We start from the raw sequence: 10,843 nt of genomic DNA, 5'->3' as shown, positions 1-10,843 counted from the left end.
TGGTCTGATCACAGTGCGTACACAGTAAAGAACATCTGTGCTACGCCACAAAGCTGTGCAAATTTTCTTCTTTTCCATTAATTCGCACTTTTTGCAGTGACCTACCAGGTATGAAAGTTCCTTGTTGTTTAGATTGTTTTTGTGCTCCGGCAACCTTTTATTTAAGCAATGTCCCAACTAAAGAGTGGTTCTTTTCCTTCTTCTCTGTACGGAGCGGTTGTTCCTCCGTTCTTCTTCCAACGAAGTACTGAGCCAGTAGGAAGAGACTTGAAGGAAAGACAGGTGACTAGGGGGGAGATAGGTTTTATATATACAGAAGACTAATTACAATGACTATATACATGACAGCATGATGCCTCACCGGTCACCCCGTGAACCCACGCCACGGCTACTCGAGAGCACGAGCCGCTGCGTGCCCAGTCGAGACCAAAATCTCTGTGTCGCGACAGCTAGAGCATCGCGCGTCCCGAGCTCTCTCCCCACGCGAAACGACAACAACAAAAAAGTTTAATTGTTTCCAAGCCGCGAACAGGAGGAGTCTTGTCAAACCAGGCAGGTTCACATGTGTGTTTACTCTCCCTAAAAGTCAGGCCTCGGCGCCGTACACAGCTTGTAAACGCGGCGACGAACGCCCACCCGCAACAGGGACCGCGACCCCCCCTCGAGGCAGGCAAGGTGCCGCTGCTCGTTTCCAGATGTGGCTAGCAAATGGGCGCGCCGACACCCGGCATTGTACGTACCGCGCCACGCCGCGGGGCAGCGGTCCTGTCGAAGACGCCTTCGCTAACCGCAAGCGTGCCCCTCACAAGCTTAACTCTTTAAAGAAAGCCGCCAAGCGCGAACATTGCTTTCCCTTCTCCCCGCCTCGGACGTGTGGGTGATCCGCACTCGGCCACGGAGGATGCTTTCTTCCCGCAATCTGCGACCGGGCGGAAACGCGACCGTCCGGAGACTTCTCGTTCACCTTTGTTTGAAGAAAAAAAAAAAAAAAAAAAAAAAAAAACCCCACGGAAACGAGCTTTTAGCGAAACAACGAGCGCCGTCCGGACAAAAGACCCGGACGCCTCCGCCGCGCGTAGCGGCTGTTTCGGTGGCTAGTAGTTAATGGCACCAAACCTTACACCCCATCTGCCCGACGTACTGGAGAGTGGAATTCGGTCAACAACCCCTTTTCGACAGGCGACGAACTTGTCCCTGTCCGCGGCGCCACACAATTTTCACTTTTCCGACCGTTCCCTCCCCCTTTGAATTGCCGGACATATATGCTTTAGTTTGATACAAGCTGATATAGCTACATTTACTTCGTATCTACCTGCCACATTTATTTTTGGCCCATGGATGATGCGATGCAGGTAAGGAAGAAGAGCAACTGTTTTCCTTCTTTCCCCTCGGTTGTCACGAGTTTGCTGAGTGTCCTGCTCTTTCCCCCACCTGAGCAAACGAGAGCAGGCCTCTGTTACCATAAACATTGGGTACATTACCCGGCATTGAGACTGGAATCGCTGAGATCATGGTGACAGGACACGGGACAGTGCTCGCCCCGTGTCCTTCTTGTTTTTGTCCGAGGTTTTACAAAGGTGTATAATTACCAACTTCCCAACTAAACGGTCTGATTAGCGTCTGCTTCTGGGCCGTCTTATTGCTAGCTCCCGTGGCCATTGAGGCACCCGTCGGCCGCTTATAGATAGATGTTTCAGTAAACTCATCGTAGGGTGCCTTACAAAGCTCTAATTTTGACACTCTTCAGAACGAACTCGCAGAATTGCTTACCGATCTACTAGTACGCACGCTGTCTGGATCCATTTTTATCTTCCTTGTATTATGTATGCATGCGCTAAATGTACATTTCGACCATTTTTCATGTCTTTGTATTTTACCACGCCTGAACCTTCTGAAGACTTCAGCGACAATGAGTTGCCTTGATACTGCTTGCTAAAAGACTGAAAAATTAGAGGGGGCATTTCAGAACGTGTTGCAAGGGGTGTAGCACGCTTCCCCGTGTGGCGGGGAAGCGTGCTACACTACGCTTCCCCGCCAACACTAACAAAAGGCAAAAAAGAGTAGCACGCCCTCCTTACCCTCCCTTCTTCTCCCCCCGCCCGTCCTCTCCCAACCCTCTCCAATGTTCCAAGGCGTGAGGAGGGGTGCGTCGTCAAGAGGGGTTGTCCGCAGTGGGAGAAGGAGAAAGGGATTCTAAAAGCTCCCGGACTCGAAGGCGGGGGAGATAACGCATTTACAATACTGCATGAGAATAGTGACCTGGGTTTCGACACTTTCTTTTTCGTGCACACCCCGTTGCAAGGGGGGGGGGGGGGGGGGAGGATCGGACACTGCGCGCTTCGGCAATGACAAAATATGTTAAAGATGCCATCACTTCTTTAGAATTACACAAAATCATGTGCTACGTGAAAGTGCAAGCTGCTGAAAAAAAAAAAAAAAAAAAAAAACGCAACACGCACACACAAAAATATTCGGGGTCGTTTCTTGAGACGTCGCCACGTGCACTTTACCAACGCTAAGTTGAAGGGTAGCGGCCGAAGGAAATTGTTTGAGTCTCTTCCATGCTAAACGCCGCAGCGGTGGCACAGTGGTTATATAGTGATCGTCTGCTGAACCGAAAGACGCCCTCCATGCATTACGGCGTCCCTCATAGTTAGCCCGAGTTGCTTTGAGAAGTTAATAATAATAAATGGTTCACAGGAAAGGAAAAGCGCAGTATCTATGAAACTTGTGTCTGTGGACGCCTGAACCGCGCCGTAAGAGAAGGGAGGAAGGTGGGAGTGAAAGTGGAAGACAGAAAGAAGAGCCGTATAGTGAAGGGCTACGGAGTAATTTCAACCACCTGGGGATCTTGAACGTGCGCTGATATCGCACAGCACACGGACGCTTTCGCCTCCATCGCATCTGCGCTTGGTTGCTCAGTCTCGCCGTGAATGAGGTGCGTGTCGGTCCGAGTGCGTCAACGCTTCGACGCAGGCATCAGGCTGATGTGTAGCGGCGCTTAACAGAGCTTACCTTCGGATAACGGGATAAACATCCGCAGTTATTTGTATTTAGGAAGTTATCTTTGAAGGACAAATAAAAAATAAAAACCCCGCTTCAACCGTAGCTGGTGAAGACGTTTCAGCCAGCTGTTTTTCAAGGCAATCTGCTGAATAGATACTTTGTTCCTGGAACGAAATGTTGAGTAAATTAGTCTTCACTAATTGCTTAACTTTGGCGAACGAAAAAAAAAAAAAAAAAAAGAACAGACACTTGGCCACGCGGCTGACAATCGTCCTCCGTTGATTTCCCCGCGTTGCGATTCGCCGTCTTGTTCAAAAGCTTAATTGATTAGTTAATACTGCCGGTATGAAGTTGGTAGCTGGGCTTATCTCAGTCCCTTTCCTGCCGTGTTTTCCTTGCTTAACGTTGTGATATGGCACATTAAACGTGTTAATTCATAACCAAGGAAAACCCTGGGCAAGATCGAGCCACCAGCAAACAACTTTCTGTCAATGCTCTTAACTGGGCTAGTTGGTGTTTCTGTGTGTAAGGTTCATTAATGTTCCTCGAATTTATTGAAAAAACAAGGGTTATTCATATTGTTGTGTACGCGAACCGACGCACAGCTACGCCGCCTCCTAGCAAACGGACGCACTGCCGCTCCGGTTGCAATGCCTCCTTGCACCTGCGAGCAAGCCGCTTCGGGGAGATTACCGCGCCGACGACGACGCGCGGGCCAACGAAACCCGAGCCGTGCGTTGCCTCGGAACTGGACCGTCCTCGCCGACCGTGTGCGCGACCAGCAATGCCTTCTTCTGTCTTTCACTCTCTCCCGAAGGCACAATAAACGTAGTCTCCACCTAGCAACCGAATCGCTCACGGGGCTCCCACGCCCCAAACATAACCCATACATTCAGGCATTTAATTTCCAGGAGGCGGCCTATGGCGCATAGCAGTTTTACAAAAAACATCTTCTAACCAATTCCATCAGAAGTGATTGTGACTTCGAAGCGCCGGAAATATAACTGTGTAGAGTACAAATTAGTGAAGCATATATATATATATATAAACTAATCGTCGTTTTTTTTTTTTTTTTTAATTTGTCTCGTAGAAGAAAGGGTCTTTTCGCTGCCATTGTGTGCTCCAGGTTTTCTTCGTCTGTGTTGTTATATTTTTTTTTTTTCGCGCTGTCCAATAAGTTGACATTGCAAGCATGATAGCGCATATGGTATCTTCTGGGGCTTTAAAGAACTCAGTTTAAAACTGAGTGGTTATGAAAAGCGCATCTCTTTTAACTAGAAATACGTTGCTGATAACGGAGCCTAATGAAAGAAGGCAGCCTCTCTAACACTATTAAATAAATTTATTTGTGTGAATTACACCGCTTCTCTCAGAACATTTATGGCGATGTTATTATTTTTGAGCGAATGGCACGAGAGGAACGACAGACGAGCGAACTTGTTCTGCGTTTCTCGTTCGGGCCTTTAGCGCAGTGTTCACTGAGGACAGTGGCGTTGCGAGGGGGGTGCGCTCCGCACCTGGTGCAAGGCTCGGGGGGGGGGGGGGAGAGGTGGGGGGGGGTCAGCGTTAGATGGGGAAAGGGGAGGGGGGCGAAATAAATTTTGTGTAAATACATTAAAGGCGCGCATTGGTGGAGACACTGAATGACAAGTGTGAGCTCTACGTTGAACGAATTATTCTGTTGTGAGGAGCGCTTGAAAACACATTCCTTAGTTTATGCCACGGTGGTTTTTGCTAGAGACTCCAGGCCATTTTAACGTTGGACCGGGCCTATGTACGTGCTAGCACCGCTGGCAGCATCTCTCCAGCAGTCTTTTGTATTTTGTCTTGTTCATTTACCTCCTGTACCTATCTCGCTCCTCGTCCCAGTCACACACTCCCTCACACTTTCTAAACGCCGAAAGGCACGGAATGCCTGTTGCTCAGGGGATGGCAAGTCTGATCACTACGTGCTGACTAGAACAAAAAAAGAAAAAAAAAAAAGGAGAAAGAGGGCGCCTGTGTTATTTGCACCTGTGGTGTTCAGTACTTGACGAAGTCAATGCTGCGCAACTGTATTTGCATACAAAAGGACTATCTCTTAACAAAGTATAGTCGTGCTCCGTTAATATGACCCCCATTAATATGGACGACCCGAATCATGGACAGTTTTTCTGGGGACGAAACTTTTTCAATATATTTATGCCTCGTTAATATAGAAACTCGCTGTCTGGACAATGGACAGGGGAAGAATGCACACGGCCCACTTGGGCCCATTATTTTTGTCTCGTTAATATGGACAGTGCTTGAAAAAGAGCAGAGGAGTCCTTACGGAAGGTAAAGAAGGGCGCGCCGCCCGCGAAGTGATCAGCAGCTTCGCAGTCCTGGAAGCCAGGAAAGCAAAATTTTGATTTGAGTAGTTTCGATTTTTCTTTAGACTCCGTGAATAACTGCTATTAATATAACCGTGATTTTTTTTTTCTTTTTTTTTTTGTTACAACTTCCATGAATAAAAGTGGTTTTTAAGTGCTTAAACATTTTGTAAAAGTAGAACCTCGGTTATACGAATCTCACGGGGTCACGAAAGAATTTCTATCACCCGAACATTGGTGTCAACAAAACGAAAGAGAATAAGTTTGCAGAATAATGGGAAAGACAGTTGCGCAGGGCTGTTTACGTCCGAGAAGGGTTATTATGGTCGCGCGGTCACAGCCCGCCACTCGCGGCGCACACAGCGCGACAGGCAATCGTCGGCGTCGTGCGCGCCAGGTGCCTCCGCGGACTTCTCGCGGTGCGTACAGCACGACTAGAGTCTTAGCACGACAAAAGATGGTGACGCGCCGGCCCAGCGGCGCCGCAGACTGCTAGTCGCGAAGTCTATGATGAGCGGACCACGCATCACCGCAAACTGCTCGTGATGCGTACATTAGAGCCCTGCTCGGGCCGTAATTATCAGCACGGGCCCGGCCCGGACCCGGCTTCCTTTTGCGTTACCCGCCCAAGCCTGGCCTGGCTTTTCCGATACAACCCCGGACCCGGCGCCACAGTCAGTGGGAACTCTGACCTTACCCGGTCCGGCCCGGCCCGACCCTGCCGAAGCTCGAAAAAAAAAAAAAAAAAAATTCATAGCTAAGCGCGCTTTCCTAATGCAGATATTGTTGTTAATTCCAATTTGCATTAAAACAGTAGCGTGAAATTCTAATTCCTGGTTCTGGTTGTGTTGGTTATTGTTTCTCTGTCCGATGAAAGCATATAGTGGCCTGGATTCCACGGATATGAATTTTCCGATATTAATGATCTCAAGTTAAATAAATTGGTTCACAGGAAGGGAAAGGCGCAGTAACTGTCACACTTGCTCTGTGGACACCCGAACCGCGCCGTAAGGGAAGGGAGGAAGGTGGGAATGAAAGTGGAAAGAGAGAAAGAGGAGCCGTAGTGAAGGGCTACGGAGTAATTTCGACCACCTGGGGATCTTTAACGTGCGCTGACATCGCACAGCACACGGACGCCACTTCGTTTCGCCTCCATCGAAACGCAGCCGCCGAGGTCGGGTTCGAACCCGGGAACTCCGGCACAGTAGTCGGGCGTCTTACCACTGCACCACCCCGGCGGGGCTAATGATCTCAAGTAAAACTGTTTTTTGAAGAATATGCAAAACAACTTCTGACTTCAGATTCGCTTCGCTGCTAGAGGTCATGCGATCATGCGATTAAAGCAGATTGCGTAGCCGTTCCTCAGTCGGACACCTGCTGTGTGCCTTCCGGTAATTCCGGTGTGTATGCGACGGGGAAGGGGGGGGGGGGGGGGAGGGGGGCTCTTGCTAGCTGTTGTGGGTGCACTGCCACTGGAAGAAAAGCCGACCACACTTTTTTCGCTTTGTATCTTTTTTACCATCTTCCATTCAGAGCACATGTTATTGCGCCGACTTACACTGTAAAAACGAAGCGCTCGTGCGTGGAGGGTGGGGTGGTGGACGAAACACGCTCCCGTCCAGTCGCGAACGAGTATCTGACAATATTCACATGAGAAGAGCTAGCGCATCCGATTATCGCGCGCGAAGCGCGTGCGGTGACGTTCGCTTGTTCTGGAGCAGTGGCGCCTCCATACCAGCGTACCATATGGGCGCATCTTCTTGAGCTGCCTGTAATTATCTGTAGCTCAGACAACCCTCCGGTGTCGCACGCACGTCGCCCACCGCCGCAAGTCGGGCTCTTCAAACCATGCGCAAAACTGTGCGCTTTCGAACAATGCGGCTACTGCAGAGAGCTTCGCGCAGAGAAGGCATCCACGCCTGGAAGGGGAAAAGGAACGGAAACGGGTCCTTTGGCGGCGGCACCACTGACCCTCTGTCGGGCAGCGCTTACCGATAAGTGCTTCCACAAGCTCGGTGATGGACGCGAACAGGGACAATAGGACTAAAATTTCAAAACAGACAGCTCGTGTCATGAGAGGATCGAATAGCATCCCGAAAAACTCAGCGAACTTCACATACGTATTTACTGTTTTTTATGCGTATATTCGTTCGTTTTTCACATTGTTTTAATTTTCTCTTTACATCCCTAACATGTCATAAGAATTACCGTGTATTAAAAAGTTCGCAGTCTGGAAATAGTCCTGAACTGGCACTATATTTGCCTGGTACTGCCTTCACCTGCTAACCACGTGAAACATATGCAGTGGGCATTCGGTTAAACTAGCCCTTTATTCGACGGCCCAAGCCCTTCCCAGGCCCATTTCTTTACAGGCCCGAGCCCGGCCCGGCCCGGGCCCGATGCTCAAAAGCCCGTGTCCAGCCCAGGCTCGCCAACAAAGTACTTTACCCGACCCGACCAGTGGACCAGGCCCGGGCTTTCGGGTAAGCCCGAGCCCGTGCAGAGCTCTAGCGTACATACAGCGCGGCTGGCGATCACGAAGTGCTAAAGGTTGCGGTCGCAGTTCACGCGTTCGAGTTAGTAGTGGCGCGGGAGAGTGACCGGAACATCGGAAATTTTGCACATTGTACACAATGCATTCTGGCCGGTGAATTTCGCGAATTCGTATCATCCCAAAATTCGTATCAACCGGATTCGTATCACCAAAATTTTACTTATATAGGTCAGTTCTTGATTGTACTTTCGTCTTGCACTCTTTGCGTGAAGGTCCGCTTTTAAAATAGCCGAGATAATTTTGTTATAATTTACATGAAGAAAGCTGGCCTTAAGCGTTCAATTTTTTTTTTTTTTTTTTGTATATCGGTCAGTTCTTGATTGTTTAACGAATGCGTTCGAGGGATACGTGTAAGCCTTTTAAATTTTGTATATGCGGCAGACATAATTATTTGCTCCTTGTGACTTTTGCAAGTGTCGTGTTTTTTGGCATGCCCATTAAAGGTCCTGATTAACGGCTTGTCTGTTTCATCACTTTAGTTATTTGCTGTGCGTAGCAGTTGTCCTTGAGTTATAGATTTGCCGCTATAGTTCTCACTTGTCATTCCTATGCATATTCCTGCGCGCGTGATAACGTGCATAGTCTGGCAATGTTTGTGTTCATCATTCCTTACCTCTGAGCCATCGTTACCGGCATAAATGTGCAGTTGTTTATTGCACGTTGGAAACTTATTCTCACGCTGAATTCGTGCAACCAGTGCAGTAAGCACTAACCCAAGGAGGACACAGGAAGGCGCTTCTATACGGGTTATCACGTTTTCTTCGCCGATTCTTTTTGATAGTCACTAAATATGTATGCGAAGTTGCGTTGCTATTCCGTTATAGTCATTGTAGCATTTGCCATTTCACATTCTTGTTATATTTGTGCGCATACGACTACAGTGATTCACACGCTTAACGTTTACACAATGCGTAGTTTAGAGGCTACTTTGAATTATTACGGTCTGGTACTGGGCAATCACCTGTCTTAAGCCTCTTGCTCAGTGAATTTTCTCGCAATTTACACGAGCTAATGTTTCTGCCTTTTTCGGATATATATGCTTTTGATGTGATGTTTTACTCAATTATCAGTCGTGGCCGGGGCACGATCACTGCGTATAAGTGTTAAAAAAAAAAAAAAAAATTGCCACTCGCACTGCGTGATTGGGTGCAAGGCGAACTTCAACGCAAATCATGAGCACAGAGGAGGTAGAAAGGAAGTTGCGATTCGGTGCTTAAATCGCGGGGACAAAGGCGCCGCGCCTTCGCACCGGGTGCGTGTGACCCTAGCGACGCCAATGCGCTTACATCGAGCGGCCGTGATACCACATTACGTTGACAAGCGAGAAAGGTGTCGAGCAAAACAGCATTTGGTCACCACACTCACTAAATGAAAGCGATTTCGTAGGATCGCTGGCGTCGATCAAGTACCGCTACAGGCGACAGCAGAATCTCGAACTTGCTTGATGAGAAGACTACATGCAAGGACTCTGAGACAGCGACAGTTCTCTCAAAATTGAAGGAATACAGAGCCTGCTCGATCCATTTGAAAAGGTGCCTAGAATAAGCAGACTCGAGTGTTTTGCAATTCTGGGAGGAGGACATGTTGCGGCGCCCAGAACTGTATTCACTAGCTACAGTAGCGCTTGCTGTGCCATCTACACAAGTCAGCGTCGAGAGAGCATTTTCTGTACTGTATCGCTATATATATCGATATATCCTCTCTTGTCATCGAACCCGCGGATGACTTCAACAACCCTCGACAATGTCCTTTTCCTTCGAACCTTCTATGCTGGAAAATAAAAAAAAAAAGTTGACAGCATTTGCTGAGCACGCAAAATATTTGCGAGCAGCCATGGAGTCATACCATGCTTGTAGTAAATTATGCAACGAGTCTAGCCTCAAAGTCGTGAGCCGCAACAAGACAGTGGTCGCATCGCGGCCACAGGAGCAAGACATTTAATTAATCTGGTTCTTCGGCAAATATGATGAATCCAACCCAATACGTGGCGGTGATGACAAAAGTCAGCTCCGCCAAGTATTGGCGTTGAAGTTTTGTCCGTGCCCTTCGGGCCACAATGCACGGGTGCCTTTGCCTTTCATCTCCATAGAAACGCGAAATGCAGAGGCGCCCGCGTCCTCGAGTGCTGTATAGTCACCATATGGTATGCTATATACATCTTTAGTCTTGGGGTGTGTGCAACGAAACATATGTTATGCATGCAGTAGTAAAATAGAACTTGTGTGAAACAATAGACGGACTACTATATAAATTTTCAGCTTTTATTATATACTGTAACAGGAAAGAAAATTCACTATTAAAAAAGTGGAGTTAAAAATACACCCGATATGTTTTTTTTTTTTTTTTTTTTTTTTTGTACCTGTTTCAACCGGTTCGAACAGGAACGGAATGTGCTTCCGGAGCCAAACCCGAAAGGCGTGAACCAGAACCCAAAAAAATTCCGGTTAGGTGCCGTGCTCAGACAAACCACTCATTTATACAAGGTAAAGTCAATCAAAAGTATACACAAGCGTCGTGTTTGCAAGCAAAGGTAAACATGGGGTGTAGGCAAATACTCGTACGCAGCGCCAAGCGACGCTGTCTTCGAAACCAGTCCACGTGTGTGAATATTTTAAAGCATAAGCTTCGCTTGTGCGTAGAAATAGTTTGGTTTATGCCTGGAGAGTAGTTCAGCACTTTTGGAGCCGAGTACGTACTGCTGGAATTATCCGGCGAAGAGCATGCATTGGCTTCCTTCTCTGTGCCAACAGCGCGCGCGGCTACAGTGGGCGGCAGTAGCGACTGATAAATGAAAACGAGAAAGCGCAATGTACAAGAAAAACTAATAGTCAACACTGTTCAACTCCCGGGCCTACTAGCGCCTGAAAGGACAATATGAATGACTGCCACTGGAACTGTGTTTTCATATGACGATTCTTTTGATGGCCTTTTG

Source organism: Amblyomma maculatum, chromosome 1 (genome assembly GCF_055883805.1).
Source record: "Amblyomma maculatum isolate TAMU_Amacu chromosome 1, ASM5588380v1, whole genome shotgun sequence".
NCBI lineage: Eukaryota > Metazoa > Arthropoda > Arachnida > Ixodida > Ixodidae > Amblyomma > Amblyomma maculatum.
Note: the sequence above shows the minus strand (reverse complement) of the source record.